Below are 16,447 nucleotides of genomic sequence, written 5' to 3' on the forward strand. Positions count from 1 at the left end.
CTTACAGTCTCACAGTGTTCGCTAAAGTAGCTCTAAATGACTTCATGAAAAAAGATTTCCAAGTTTCTAACTTAATTTTGTTCTTTGAATAGAAGAAGAAAAATGTGGGAAGTCTGAATTTGACTCTTTTCACTGTAGTGAATAGGAAGTCCTCAGTGTAATATACCATCACACACTACCTGTAATTTTAAAATAAGATAATAATTAACTTTACTAGCTAAATTTTTCTCTGTCTCCATAACTAAATAGTTCTTCCCAAACCAACTCTGAGACTTCAGACTGCTGTAGAGAGACTAGGGGGATTTCTGCATCAGACCATTCTGACAAGCAAATCTGTTTCATACAAGGCAGGTAAGCCCCATACAGGACTGCCATAGATATCTGCTCATGTTATTTTTTCATAACTAATTATTTTTTAAAACTTGCTGTGAAAGAATGATGCCCATGAGAGACATACAGTTTTTCAACAATTTCTGTTTCTTTAAAGGAAGACTTTTTTTCTATACATAGACAACTGGAGAAGAATCTTATGTGAAGTATCTCACAAGTTTTCAGGCTCTTTCTAAATGTTCTCTACAAAGCAAATGATGAGAAACATTACTTTTTAGCCTGATTTACATTTTCTAATATACTGGAAAAATAAATAGATTTACTTGAAGGACAATTTGACTGCAAGTATTATGACAATACGTTTTTCAGAGTCATAAGTCATGTTGTCATTAGGCTCTAAAATCTGTTCTGAATACTTTTGTATCACTTGAACTTGTTTTTTTTTTAAAAAAAATATTTCAAAATTAATTTTCTATATGCATTTTGAGATATCCCTTTTAGATCTAGTCCAGTATTTTTCATAGGAAGAACTTCTCATGAATTTTCAAAGGTTTCTATGAGGTACAGAATTCAGCAGAGAATTTAAATGCAAGTTTATAGAATTATTTTGCTTCACTGGGATCAAAATGTTTACATTTCTTAATTGATCAGCAATGTACATTTTATATGGTAAAAGATAAAAAAAATCAAAGAAGACAACATTTAAAAATCCCCCAAAATTTTGATATTGTAAAAAAAAAAAGTAGTTCAATGGTTTGGAAACAAAATATTCCAGTATATTTTCTTACTTGTGTTGCATCAATGATGGATGTTTTTGGCTTCCTCCTACTCCAGTCAATTTTCCAAGTAGCAGAATTTCCATCAGAAAACACTTTCAGTTTTCTGCTACCTATAATTTACATCAACTCCTAAACTTTAGATGTCCACTGGTGCAAAAATTAAGACTGGATAGGAAAATTTACTAGGAATGCTCATTTAAAAAAAGAAATCCAGCTAATTTTGCTTTGTTCTTGCAAGATTAGGTAGGATTAATCTAAGACTAAACTGCAGTAGAAACAGCTCTTATGGTCTGCTACTCTATCTGGTTGTTCTGTTTCCCTGTGTTGACACCAACAGACTGATTAAAATTTGTTTGGTTTTGGGGGGAGATTAATTTTCAGACATGTAAGACTAATAAGAGAAGGAATCAGAAAAGTCATGTTGGAGGAGGTTCGAGGTGATTTAGAAGGTCTGTAGTTGTCAGATTTTGTCTTCAGAACTCTGCCAAGTGGAATTGTTAATGTGGCAATTAGTGCTGCTTTTTAAAATATATATATATGTATGTATTTTCTTTATTTTACACAAATTAAGTTTACTGTTATTCATTCTCCATAGATTTCAATAGTCAGATGATCTCTCTGTTGATATGATATTTCATGATGAGACAAATTTCTGAGAAATTCATTACCTTATTTTACCCTTTAAAGCATGAAATTCAGAAGGATTTTCTAATTTCCCATAGGTTCTGTCTGTGCGGTCCTCAGAGGATTTTCTCCTTTTCCCTTTCATTTAATTAGATTTTCATTGTTAACCTTTTTTTATTTTTTGGATGGACAATAAATGGAACTTTCTTAAAAAGCCACTGAGAGAGGAAAAACATATCCTTGTGCAGACAAATGATATTGATTTTCCATCCAGAAAACTGTAATTGCAACCTTTTTTGCATTATGGAAAGTGGGAGTGCAGAAATTAAACTCCCAACAATTACAATGAGATCAACAGAAGGGTAGGAAATAATGATGAAGTACACACTTAAACACCTGCAGTTCTTCTCTGCAGAAAAGCAGAGTACGCTCAAGTCCTGCTCTTAAGATAGGTTTGGTTTTAGGCTGTGCTGTGTACTCAGACCTTGACCATTTCCAGGTTTCTTAGTGGAAAGAGTGCCAAAGTTGACTCAGTTAATAGAGAAATGTAAAATCTTTGTTGCAATTAGAAACAATCAAATAAACAAAACACTGTCCTAGATTTCTATGACAAACATTATTAATCTGTACTGTGAGAGGATTTTTGGTCAGGAAAAATAAAGAAAATAATTTGATTTGAGTGATAAAAAAAGCAAACTCCAAGCTATTTTTCTAAACTAAGTTTGTAAACAAGTAAACCACAGTTGCTATAAAGTTGGAAAGACTGTTGCATATGGAAGTCTTCCAATTTTATTTTTTTTTTGAGCAATTCAGAAGCAGCCTGGAGCATGAAGGTGCCCACAGTGCCAAAGAAAGCTGACTACAGATGTGACAGACTAGAAGTAGTTGATCAGATAGCACATTGGTCCCCATTCATTTCCATTTTCACTTTTCTAAAAGGACTTCTGTGTTCAAACACCACTATGGAGACATTTTGTATGGCAGCTCTTTGCAGATAGTCCTCCCTTGCTTAAGAAAGATGGTTTCCACTGCCTGTGTTATGATAATACACTGGAGGCATGCCCATTCAAATCCTCATGCATATTTCTCACATGATGAATTTTTATTGCAGATTAGAAGTGACAAGAACAGGCTCTCTGCCTAAAAAATGCTCTCTATTCATTTACATATATATAACCCAAAGCCTTTCTTTTGTGAAATGGGCCAGTAAGCTACCACTTGAGTCCCTGTGCTTTATATACTTCTCTCCTAACAGTATTAACCTGATTATTGTTATTATTACTGTGTCCTTAAAAAAAGGTCTTTATAAAGGTCCTGGAAAACATTATGGGAGTAATACTTTGTTCCTGGGCACCTGGAGCAAAATGGTTTGCATTTACAAAGTTTATTGATGCAGACTGGCCTGATCCATGAATAGTGTATGAGGTGAAGTCTGGTTCAGTACTATGTTGCAGGTTTATTTCACTACGTGCCTCTATGCCTGAAGTACCCTCTTCCCATCACACAGACCTTTAACTTGCTCTCTGTAGCTTTATGGATACTCATTACACACCTTTACACAAAACAGGGCAGAAGTGCTCCAGCTGTCTGGCCAGCACTTGGCCACCTCAGTGCTCCAGATGTTAGGATGGATCCTGAGGAAATGAAGGGGAAGACAAGGATCTCCTCCGGTCCTCTGGGTTAGTGACCACATACAGATTTTAGCCATACCTCTTCCTAACCCTTCCAGAGTTGAGAGTGTATCTATACTGGTACATGTATGTGAGCCAATACTGTCCCAATACTGTCCAAATCCATATCTTCTATGAAAATACAAATAGATATGCAGGAGAGCTGAGAACTTGCTAATCTGTGTGCCACTGACACATTGAGACCCTTTCCCTCTGTATGCTTCTGCTGGTGCCCCCACATAAAGCCATTTCCATTCATTCTCAATTCACACCAATCTCAGCCTTTCTGATCCAATTATTTATATCCTTATAGAATCTATTTCTTTTTTTTTTTTATTTCAAACAGCAGTGATGAGGTTATTTAAATCCTTCTGTATCAAAGAGCCTTGCCAGGTCTACGTGTTGTTGGGGAACAACCCTGTAACTGAAAGATGAATAAATTACACATCTGAAGGTGCTGAAAGTGTTGGAATTTGTCTTTTGCCAAAGGTAGTAAGAAAACTGACTCATAAATCATTTCATTTATAACTGTAATGTTGAAGTGATGTACCTGTTTTTCCCTAGAGTGTATCCTGTAAGAAACCTAGTAAATATGCCATCTGAATAATAAACAGCAGGGAAATAGGATGTCATTCAAAATAATGGTGTAGATGTACTGTTAGCACATATCTAGATTTACTTGCTGATAAGTATTTCAATTAGCATCTCTAGTCCTTCAAGCCAAAACCCCCTCGTACCATGTTCTCACCCTTCTCTGGATATTGCACTTATGAGGAGGGAAAAAAAGAAAAAAGTTTTATGAAAAGAGAGAATATATGAAAAAGAGTATTCAGTACAAAATAATATAATTATTAAGTTATGGCCTGGAGTCTCAAGTACACCTGAAACTGGCAAAATAGAGATAACATGAAATTTCATGGTCCTACATATTAGAAAGATATATCATAGATAGAGAGATGGATGGATGGATGGATGGATAGATAGATAGATAGATAGATAGATAGAATAAATGCTACCCCATATAATTTACAGTTAGCTTATACAAATAAAAAATAAAATAAAATAAAATAAAATAAAATAAAATAAAATAAAATAAAATAAAATAAAATACACAAACAACCCCAAATGCACAAAAAACCAATAAAATCCCCAAATGAAAGAATGAAAACAATCAAGCTATGTCCAACCTCCCTTTTGTATTCGAGACATGAATTACTACAAGTTTGATAATTCAATTTTTATTATAAAACTCATTTATATCACCACAACATTGAACCTTAGAAAAAATTATCATGTCAGAGTGAGTTTATTTTTAAATGTCATTGTTAAAGAAAGGGCAGAGGTTTAAGTTCATTGTGGTCATGATATTTTATGTCCTTTCCTCACTTCATTTTTTTGTGATCAGTGCTGTAATCATGAAAATCCTAAGAAAACCGTTTTTTGTTTTGGATGTTGAATTCCAGTGTTAACTACATTCAAACAGAAAAGTATGACACCAGAAAAGGTAAACCAGGTAGATGAGGTGACATCTATAATCACTTCTCATTTTGGAAAAAAAAAATAGTCCCCTATAAACTGAAATCAGGAGTTAATATCTCATTAAGTACAGAGTAATACAAAGAATTCTCATTGAGCAAAACAAGATAGTTTCTATTAAGTCCTAAGGAGTTTGCCTTCGTAGCGCAACAATACTGCGTGCCCAGAATTGAGGTAAGTATTCAAATGGGAATACTTCTTGAGGTTTGACACCTGAAATTATTTACTCATTTGTAATTTAGATGCAGAGCAGGGACGCTGTTTTTATAACCCATTGAATTACACTTCAGGTACCGCTAACCTCAAGGTAAGAAGTGTAAATATTAGCTGAACTGCATACTCAAAACAAGAGGCTTAACAGAGGTTCCTCACTTTGTGGTTTTTTTTGGATGGTCATCTTTTTTGAGTTCACTACTTACTAAGAACATATTACATAGGTTTAAAACATGCTGGTGATTATTTTTGTATTGTCAAAGTTTAATTAGGGTTAATGAATTTGAGTTAATGGCCCTTCCTGACAGCAAAAGAGTTTCCAATCCGAGAGCTCTAGCAAAAATATTACAGATTTGGGCCATTTCCTAAGCTTCCTTTTGCACCTCAGTCATTGTGCCACAAAATAAGAAAGACCCATGGGACCAACAAAAAAGAAATCAATCCAAAAAAGCTCTGGCTCTGAAACTCAAACTGACGTAAGCCCTGCATGGAGGGAAAGGAAAAGGGAAAAGGAATCCTAGAAAACAGATTTTTTACTGGGGTGCTCTTTCACATTTTTAATTAAAAACCAATAAAGTATTCAAATACCAAAACTCTCATAAAACAATTCAGAAGGAAGAACAAATGTAGAAATAGTTCATATTCTGGTCTGTACTATTATATAAAAGATTCTAGACAGTACAGCTTTGCTTTCTGTGCATTATTGAACATACTTAATTGTGGCTATTCTGCTTTATAGTGGATTCAATTATTACTACATGCATTAACAATGGTTAATGTTAAGGTTAATGGTTAAGGTCTTTCATCTAAGATTTCTCAGAAGACTCAGATGAAATAAATATTTAGCTTGTAAACACCAGAGGGATTAAAGAAAATAAATCTCTTGGTCTGTGGTCATTGTGTTGACATCTTTGATTTTTCTGGTTGTTACTTAAGTTTCCATCACAGAAATATACGTACCTAGATATTGAAAGCTACACAGAATTTCTGTGAATTTCACATTAGAATGTCACCCAACTTTGGAAATTTGAGTGAAATTCTGTGTGATACTGAGGAAAATTAGGTGACAAAAGAATTAAACAAATACAAAGCCATAAATTTGCAGTAGTATACAGTCATCAAGCTGAACAATGTGACTAATGCTTTAATTTATTTTCCTCTTGGTGCATTGCAGGCTGCTTGGACATCATAACCAGCAAGTTTTCAGTTATTCATTCTTGCCATAGATTGGATTTACTGTAAACCAGAAGCAAATCAATCATTCCTCAGCCCTCTGGTTTTCTTACCATTTCCTTCAGCTTATGTTGCAAAGAACTGTGGTTTTATATGATAGCTTTCATCATAGAATAGCAACATGAGCTCCATGTAGTGAAACTAGCTGAAGAGTTTTCCTTTTTGCTGTTTTCAAGAAGGCAACAAATGTAAGGGGGAAATCCTGAGAGAATGACCATTGCTTTCAGCTTCTCTCACACACAGTAAACTATGCAGAACAACTGAGTCACAATAAAATCCTTGGTCTGCTTTTGAAACCTGTGTGTGGTTAAGCCTAGTCTTCCTTGGGAGACCCTCTAAAATTACAATATAGTCCTTATTATGCAGACATTAAACTCATTTCTATAAGACTGATTTCACAGTGGAATTTCACTGACACGCATTGTATAAATGGAAATGTTTCTTTGAGCGGAAAATTTAGAATACCTTTTATATATAATTTAAAATGCTCTTCTAACAAAGTAGTAGTAGATTGTCTTCATGTCTTAAGAATACCAGGAATACGGCAGTTGCTCAATGCCAATTAAAAGAAAAAGCAAAACGGCCACAGACATATTTGAGTGTGTATATTTTATTACACAAAACATGAAAGGAAAAGCCCAAATGACAGACAGAAGTTCTGATATGAAGTAGGTTGATAGTTTCCACCTTGACTTTTCCTTGAGCAACATGTGAGAGTGCGTGCACATGGATATTTCTGCTAATTATGATAAGTATATAGAAACAGGTGAAGGGAGAAATGGAGTAGTAAAGGGCTGCCAAAACTGTTGCAGATTTTTGCTTCAATGGGTATAAAATTGACTTTCAAATATTACAGAGGAAGTAAAGAAAATTAAAATAAAAGAAAGGGAAGTTCCTCTAATTTAGAAGCTAACATTGTTAAGGAGAAAAAATTTAGTCTGAGATGTATAATCAGGGATTATTTTTATATTATATTATTTTTAATATTTTTATATAATGTGAAGAGTGATGTTTTATCCTATTTTTGAAAATATTTATAGACAATGCAATAGAGTACAATACAATATTGAGAAATGCAACATATATGTATGTAAAAAAGTATTATTTATATATAAAATAAAAAACATAAATAAAGTTTTTATATTGCAAAATAATGGCAAGAAACCAAAATATTTTGAATAGGAAAGCAATTAGCCCCTGACCCATCTAGAGTGAACAACTTCTACAACTACATCAGGCCAAAAGCAGAAATTACTCAAAAGCTGTTACTGAATTTCTGGTCTTAAGCAAACTTGAAAATTGATAGTTCCCACAGAGGACAAATGAAACCTTAATCTTTTGTAACAGGTGTCAGCTGAGACACAGTTAACAGAAACACTTGGACACCAAAGCCACTTGAAGAAATTTCCATCAGGAACTTCTCTTGTCATTAGCATGCAACAATTCCTTTTCATCTGTTTTGATTCAAGGTTTTGTGCAGCCATGTTATAAATTGGATTACTAAAATAAATTCAATGGAATTATTCTATAGAAAATACCTGCAAACACTATTCAATTTAATCTTAGCCTTGAACTTCACAATTTGCAGGTGAGGAGAACTGATAATGGAAATGTAAAAAGAATGAGATACCAATGACACTCTGTGGAGCTGATTTTTAACTAGGAGGGGAGGACAAATTACAGCAATAAGAACTGATGAGTGAAATTCTGTTTCTGTCTGTATAGTGGGTCCACTATTATTAATATGAACCTGTAAAGTACCTAATATCTACCTGCTAGCACGGTATCACTGTTGTGATCCTGATTAAGCATAACCACACAGTCATGTTTCTATTAATTCAATCAAGCACATGTTATTGAGTTTATGTCAAAATGTTTCTTGTATATTGGCTTTAGCTTAACTATGGGAAAAGAACACAGGCCCTGCTTTAAATGTACTGACTTCAGGGTTCTGTCCTCGTTTTCTAACAAGTGTGAAAACTGGTAAGATGTCTTAGAATCACAGCATATGCTGAATTAGAGAGGACACACCAGGATCATTGAGTCCAACTCCTGGCCCTGAGGAGGACACTTTTGAAGCATATAAAAATATTATTAATGCTTTATGAAAGGTTGATGCATGCCACCCAAATTTACACAGATGAATTTTAACTGCATCTGAGCTGTATGAATGTGTTAGTACAACTCAGTTCAGCTTAAAGGAGATGTTAGCAATGGAAGAGAATATTTACAATAAGTATTTACTGATTTCTCCATATTAATGACAAAGACAAGCCTTGGTCAAATGTAGTTATTTACACTGTAGCCACTGTAGTTAGATAAATCTAATCTAATCCTAGAAATGCTAAATCTGGGTTACACATAAGTAAATATTTGGGGTAGGAGAGTGTCTGCTCCTTTAAGGGTATTTGGCCAACACGTAATGAGGGAGGTCTTGATAAAACAAACAAACAAAAGCAAAACAAAAAAACCCAAACAAACAAAAAAAAAAAAAACAAACAAAAAAACCCCCCAAAAATACAAGAAAAGCCTGGTCGTTGGCACAAATCAGGGTATAAAAAAATAGTTTTAAATTGGGAAGATAAGGAAAGGGAAAGAAACACACAGAGGCATAAACCCTGACCTATTAGGGTAAAAAACCAGCCAGAAACAAACCTGATCACTCCCACTAATTGATGGGCTATCAAGAAACTGTAGGAAAATCTGCACTTTGCAACAGATGATGATGCAATCCTACGGGTATTGAATGATGAAAGAGGTTGTGGAATTGAGCAAGTGATGAGGCTATGTGCAATAGAAAAATATGCAGTAGAAACATACAGTATTTAGAATATAGAGAAGTCTCTATTTGTACTGTATAAGCATATCTATCTACATTATTTATTAGGTCAAGATGTTTTAATCCTTAAATGCAAGCTAATTTAATTCCTCAGTTCATTAGAAGTGGAATTTATCTGTACTTTCCAGTTTGGAAGGTACCTTGCCTGAACAGAGGTGATCAGACTGGAAGGTAATGTTTCTAAAGGAACAAAACCATATTTTCTTGTGTCTGTAAGAAATTTACAGGGGGAAAAAAAAAAGGATTACAACATTCTGTGATATACTTATATCCAGATACAGAATACTCTTCCACCTTCCATATTTCTGTCTGATGAGCTCTCACCTTGTAACAAAATGTTTTATTGTTAGTTCCCAAGTATCAGATTTTTACTGTGTTATATGGCTTTTAACTCAGTTGTATTATTGCTGTCCTTTAGCTGACCCTGTTTGTATTTGTATTTATTGGTTCATCCCAGTGTTGTGTCATCTGCATAATCTCAAATCTTTTGTGCTCAGGGCACTAAATCAAATATGAACTAAATATAAAGCAAAACCAAATCCACATAAAAGACTTTTGGAACCTTCTAATAGCAAACTCCCTTACCAGTCATTTCTTATTCAGTACAGACTGAATGGTTAATCTATTCTTACATTAATCTCAATCTTCTTCATCTCAATTAATAACACCTCCCCAGCAATATATCAACTGCTCTACCAAAGTCCAGATAAAGTAGTTTACATAAAGCATTGCCTTTGTCTAAAGAAATTAGAAGTTTTCTTAAGAAAGAAAAATAGGAAGGAGGTTAATTCATTACTTCTATTTATCTCCTCTAGTTTTTATCTGCTATTTAATTAATTTATTTCAATTTCTTGAAGTAACTTTAATTTCCAAATTTAGCTATTTAATTCACAACTTCTCACAGGTTTTCATCTTTTTTTATACAGCTACTGGATTTTTTCTGTTTATCTGTGTTACTGAACATAGTGATCCCGTGTGTTCATGTAGCAATTTCTTCAGAATTCTGTAATAAAGAAATGTCTGGTCTGTATTTCAGGTCAGGTTGGATAGGGCCCTGGAAAACCTGATCTAGTAGGGAACATCTGTGCCTGCCTGTGGCAAGGGTGCTGGATCCAGATGATCTTTTATGTCCCTTCAAACCCTAATAGTTCTATGATTCATGATTCTATGATTAGTTATTCTCTCTTATATAAGCAATTGAGATCACTGAGATTAACCTCCTGTCTTGGGGTGACTTTATGATTCTTCTGTCCCAAATAGTCTGTCCTGTTGGTGTTGAATATTGAGTTCTGCAGCTTTAAGACTGGTTCTAGGAGTGAAGGTGGAGAGAAGAGGGGCAGAGTTTGTTATCAGAGACTGCACTTGCTGCCCCACATCCTTCACACAGACTGGGTTCTCTGCAGTGGACAGCAGGAGAGAGCTCTCCTTTGCTTTTGGTTAGTTTCTGGCTAGCTGAGGCAAAGAAGCTCCCTGGACTGTAGTTTTGTTTGTTTGGTTGGTTGGTTGATTGGTTGGGTTTTTTTCTCTCTTTTTCTTGAAATCATTTGAACGTGCTCTGGACTTTTGACCCAGAAGAGCACCAGGAGCTCACACCTGTGTCCCACTAGGCCTGGCCTGGGCTGTGACATTTCCCAGCTCTGGAGGGACTGAAAACAGCCTGAGTGAGCCGGGCTGCAACCCACGGAAGGGACTCTGCTGGACTTGTCATCTCTTCAGAGGGGCGAGAGGTTTTGATGTTTAGTATTGTTCATTTTTGTGCTAGGAAGCGCTTTGCCTGTTAAATAAACAGGTTTTTTTTCCACTTCTCTCCAAGAATATGTTCCCCCAAACCAGATGGGGAGGGGTAGAGGGACCCCATTCAGAGGTTTCCTTCCAGATTTGCCCTAAACCAGGACACCTCCTCACTGGATTTTTTATCACCAGATTTGTATAAGCTAACCTACATATCACTAGTGTTGAAAGATTTTTTTCCAAAAAAAATTAGATATTTTGTCACACTTAGAAGGTATTCATCTTGAATTCTTCTTGCATACCAATGTAGTGCTTACTGCTGAATATTTTCTGGTTTGTACTTTTGGGTGGTTTTATTGTTTTTGTTGCCTCTAAGCCTTCCTGGAAATCTTCCTGGACAGCATAGGACTCTAATAACCACCTAGGAATCTCACTACTTTCTCTGCTGGTATGTTCAACAACTTTCATGTATTTTAAAGGACTGCAAATGACACAGTTTTAAAAGACGAAACCAGTATATTGTGAGAACGAATAAACCAGTATGTGGAATGATATTGGACTCTGTGTCCAAAAGGTCTTTATTGGGCATCTGTGTCCAGGTTCGACTTTTGCTGCCCTACATAAGCCTGATTTTCAGTGTGCCTAAATTGCCATCTTGAGACTTCCTGTTTCTCTTTACATCCATGTGAGGTGTTTTGTTGATTTTGCTTTGTTTGTTGGGGGTTTTAGTTGTTTCAATTTATTTTTTGTTTGTTTGTTTTTTAGGGTTTTTTTGAGGGAGGCCTGTTTTGCTGTGTTGTTTTGTTTTCTGGAGTCATTCTGTTGCAGATTATCCTTACACCAGCAATCCTGCTTCTGTCTCAAATTTTATATTTCTTATCTTGCATGGCTTTACTCAACAGACTTTCTCCATCAAAACTTGGCCTCATACCTCTGACAGCTCAACCTCTAGGAGGAGGAAAAGGTAGTTTACAGAATAAATCATTTTATCAGGAAGTAGAAAGAGACAGAGTAACTGAATCAGATGAATCCTATTTTCAGTGTGATTGACAGTTTTTTTCCTTTAACTATACATGATGCATAGGGCAACCAGCTAAGAAGCAAATGACTGCATCAGAGACATCTAAGCCAGGTGAAATGAAATCTCTTCAATCTCTCTGCCTTCAACTCTTCAAAGGAAATGACCACTTTACAACAGAACCACCAAATCTTCACACGTTCTTGCCACTTTAAAAAACAGCCATTTGTCAGGGTTCTCTGCTAACTGTTCATATCTCCAGGATTAAATGATAGCTGCAACCCATAACAAAGAGTTTTAACAGATGGCCAAGGCCAGTGGCATCCTAAGGAAATAGCCCCAACTTGCTCCACGGGGAGCTTTAGATTAAATATTAGAAAAAAGTTCTTCACTGGAACAGTGATCAGACATTGGAAAAGGTTGCCCAGGGAAGTGGGATATGGCACCTGGGGATATGGCCTAATGATGTTGGACCTGATGGTCTTAGAAGTCTCTTCCAATACAAATGATGCTGTGATTCTATGATCTCTGACTAGGCTTGACAGTAGACAGCCAGTACTTCAAAGGATGTTCAAGAATCCTAACCACATTTCACTAATCCATTTCCACTAGGAAAAGTCAGGATGGCCAACATATTAAGCAAAGAACTGTAGGTGAAAATGAGAGTCATGTGATAGGCAGAGCTGATCCAACTCTGACCTTCACATACAACACAAGTTCTGACTTGTTATAGGATGTCTCTCATGTGTCTATGTATCTCTAGGTTTTACATTTTATGTCAGTACTTTTCAGGTTACTTTGCTAGAGAGGAAAGAAAAAACAAAAATTCTGGAAAAAAGTCCATTTTAATTTGAAATATAAAAGACTACAATTCTAACTGTCTAGCTGAAAATACATTACATTCTGCAATCTGCAGAATCAGTGAAATATTTAGAAAATGATGTGCTAGAATCAATACAAAAATACACTGAAACAGTGATATCTTGTTTGTACACAACAAAATTTAAAAATATTTTTGGAGAAAGCTTTAAGATTTATTACTACAAACATTTTTTTCCTCTATGCACCAGATCTAGCAAATGTTTGCAATCATCCAGAACTCCAGTCAAGATTATACTTCACCTCTATACACCCACAGGTCCAGACATGGATTGTTTTTTTGAGATCAAGTTCATAAAATATAAAAAGACAGAATTTTTCTAACATTGAAAAAGTCTTTATGTGATGGGAAAAGAAAGGGCAAAAGCTTAAAACCAAAAAATCCATTGAAGTACTATTAAGGCTCACCACTGATTTCAGTGGCTCTGAGATGTTGTTAGAAGAAAGCTTCAAAGCTATATCCCTAGTTTTATTGTCTTAATGAAGACTTCAGAACAAAAACTGAGTTTATAATCATAAAAGGACTTCACCATTACGAAACTGAAGTGCCTTCTCAGTTCAGGACAATCTAAACTTCATTTTGTTTGTTAGTTTGGAGGTTCTTTCTTTGCGAGTATGAAAATAAATAGTAATAATTAAGTACATATACATATAAATAGCAGCATTATTGTTTCTTGGCTAGAAAGGATCGCAAGGTTGCAGATACATGGTGTTCAAAATTTTGGAAAATTGTCTCAGCAAAAAATAAAGTTATGTTTTTTTAATAGAATTCTGTATTTTGTTTGTTGTTTTGAAGGCTTGAGTGTGGACTGAAATTTCCCTGAAAACTTGAACATTAGGCTACTATAAAAAGGAGACAACATGAAAATTATGATTATCTATTGAATTTGGCCTGTGTGCTATCATTATTCCAGACGTGTGAACTTTCACTTTTGGTGAAAAGTCAGTTACCAGGATCTCACATAGCACTCTGATTTGTGTGAGTTTATGATGACTCTCTTAACTGGCCCACAGATATATAAATATATCCATGATTATGGTCATATGCTGGCATCTAAACCACATCTAAACCAGAAGAATAACAGCCTCAGGATGTGTGAAACATACTGATATATAATATGAGCACAGTTGCATGAAATTGCTCATCTCATACCCCGTTACTATGACCCTTAACAGGAAATAACATATTCTTTTGCTGAATATATAAATAGTTCATATAGTCATAATTCATTAGATTTCTCATGGCATTTTTCATATGAAAATAATTTCATATTATCCATCACAAAATGATTATCTGTCATTAGTGAATTTGAAGGTCATTGTTTTCCCTGAATTCAATGATTCAAGGACGGTCAAGGACACTATATATATATATATATATATATATATACACACACACACACACACAAACATATATATGTATGCATATATGCACACACAGACACATAAATATATTTGTGCTCATATGTGTGCATGGAAATGCAAATTCTACTATAGAAATATCATTCAAAGGACAAGAAATCTTGTAATAAACAGTTAAATAAATGCTGTCCAGTGCTTCAGTGAATGCGATAGAAAGATGAGTGAGTAACTGGACCAGCTCATCTCCCTGTAGGTCTGTTCTCTACAGAGCATTTTGTAATGCTTAAATGATTAGCTCAAAGGGAATCCTTCTTACAATCTGAAAGTCATTATAATAGAAGTCAGTCTGGATGCATTATTGCACAATCTGTTTCATACTGTGGACCAGAAGGGAAATAGTACAACTTAGAGGTAAAATATAGTTCTTATGATTGACCTTTATAATAATAGAAATAACATAATGGATATTAGATAATGAACACATTTCCAGTGAAAGAACTATGCATGTACTTTCCTTTGGGGACACTTATCAAATGATTTATTATCAATATTAAAGTCAAAATATGCAATATTATGGATTATTTCAGAAAAAATAATCCTACTGAAAACACTGGGAAATGAATTTGAATTTTCTTTAAAAAGCATGTGTACTCAGCATTCATTTCTTCATTAATATAAATGCTGTCAATTTCTTAAAATATTTTTTCTACTTCTTGTGTGTATTTTTATAATTTGTTATATATATATGGTTGTAAATAGTCAACCCCCTGCTGTAAATTATATCAACTCAGGGTCTGGAAGTTATAATTCAAATAAAGTGTGATTTTGAACAAAAGCTTTGCAGAACAAAGAAATTGTTTGAATTTTAATCCTTTAAATTTCCATACAGAAACCATTGTCAAACCATCAGACCCTTAATGCTGAATCTAAAAGGTTGGTTTCATTCAAAAATCCATTAAAATGAACTTCAGCTGGGTTTGGAAATTTTACCTGCTGTGAGCAAATAATATGTTATTTTCATGTTAGTGAAATATCTCGTTTGGGGACTTGGTTTCAGTTGTTGGGGTTTTATTTTCTTCCCCTTCCTTCCATTATCATAATTAAATAAGATGTAAATTTCTCTTCTTGGTCTGACACATTTTCTTAACAGTTAAAGTCGTCAAGGTCTATTGAAATACCAGTATTGTTTTACCTTTATTAACCTATTTGTTGTACCCAAAGTTCAGAGAGACCAAAAAATAACAATTTGCCAAAGTCTGCTCCTTAGAATTTTCCTTCCTTCTGCGGCTTCATCAGGCCACCAGAAGCAGTTAGAGATACGAAGGTCTACATAAATAGATAAATAGATACATACTGCAGTACTTGCATTGATAAATGCATGATAACATTTTTGACTATGAAGATATCTTCAGTTGATCCACTGACCTAAAAGAAAGCAGTAGGTTTCACTGATTTATATTGATTATAGAAAACATCTTGGCTTAATCCTACCTATTTCTCCACCAATACTGTGGATCATTAAAGCAACTTATGTGAATATGCTTCTTCCTTTATAATTTTTATTTTTTTGTATTTCTTTTGCCAATAAGGATTGTCATATATGAAATATCTCCCAAAAATGACCCATTTTAAGTTACTTTACATTTTCAGGACATGACAATAGAAAATAATAGTTGAATATGGTTATTTCAAGACCATCTGACATTTCAGCTTTACTTTTTTGAGTAAAATGCAAGCTAAAGGTAATGAAATGAGAAAATTTGGAAAGGTTATAGGTCACAAGAAAATTTTATCTCCTTGAAAAACAAGCAGTACTAGAAATTATTGTCTCCTGCTTAGTGGAATTTGTAATTAATCAACCGCCCAAATGAATCAGTATGATGATCTCAGGAACACTATTGAATTTCAGCATAAATTTACCAGACTAAATTCAAGAGAAAGGCCTATAACAGAGTTTAAAGGTATCATAGCAAGTTTTAGAGCATCATATGATTTACTGCAACATACAAGATTCCCAGAAACATGGTAATTCACCAGCACAATACTTAAAAACCCCTAAAACCTATATTTTCAGTGAGTATTAATATATTAAAATATTATATTAATATATAATATAAATAAATCATTATTAACATTATTATAATTATTATATATTTAATATACTAATATAAATTATACTATATATAATATATTAATATTTTATATTAATATATTAAGATATTAATTTTGAAAT

Source organism: Cinclus cinclus, chromosome 2 (assembly GCF_963662255.1).
Source record: "Cinclus cinclus chromosome 2, bCinCin1.1, whole genome shotgun sequence".
Classification (NCBI taxonomy): Eukaryota; Metazoa; Chordata; class Aves; order Passeriformes; family Cinclidae; genus Cinclus; species Cinclus cinclus.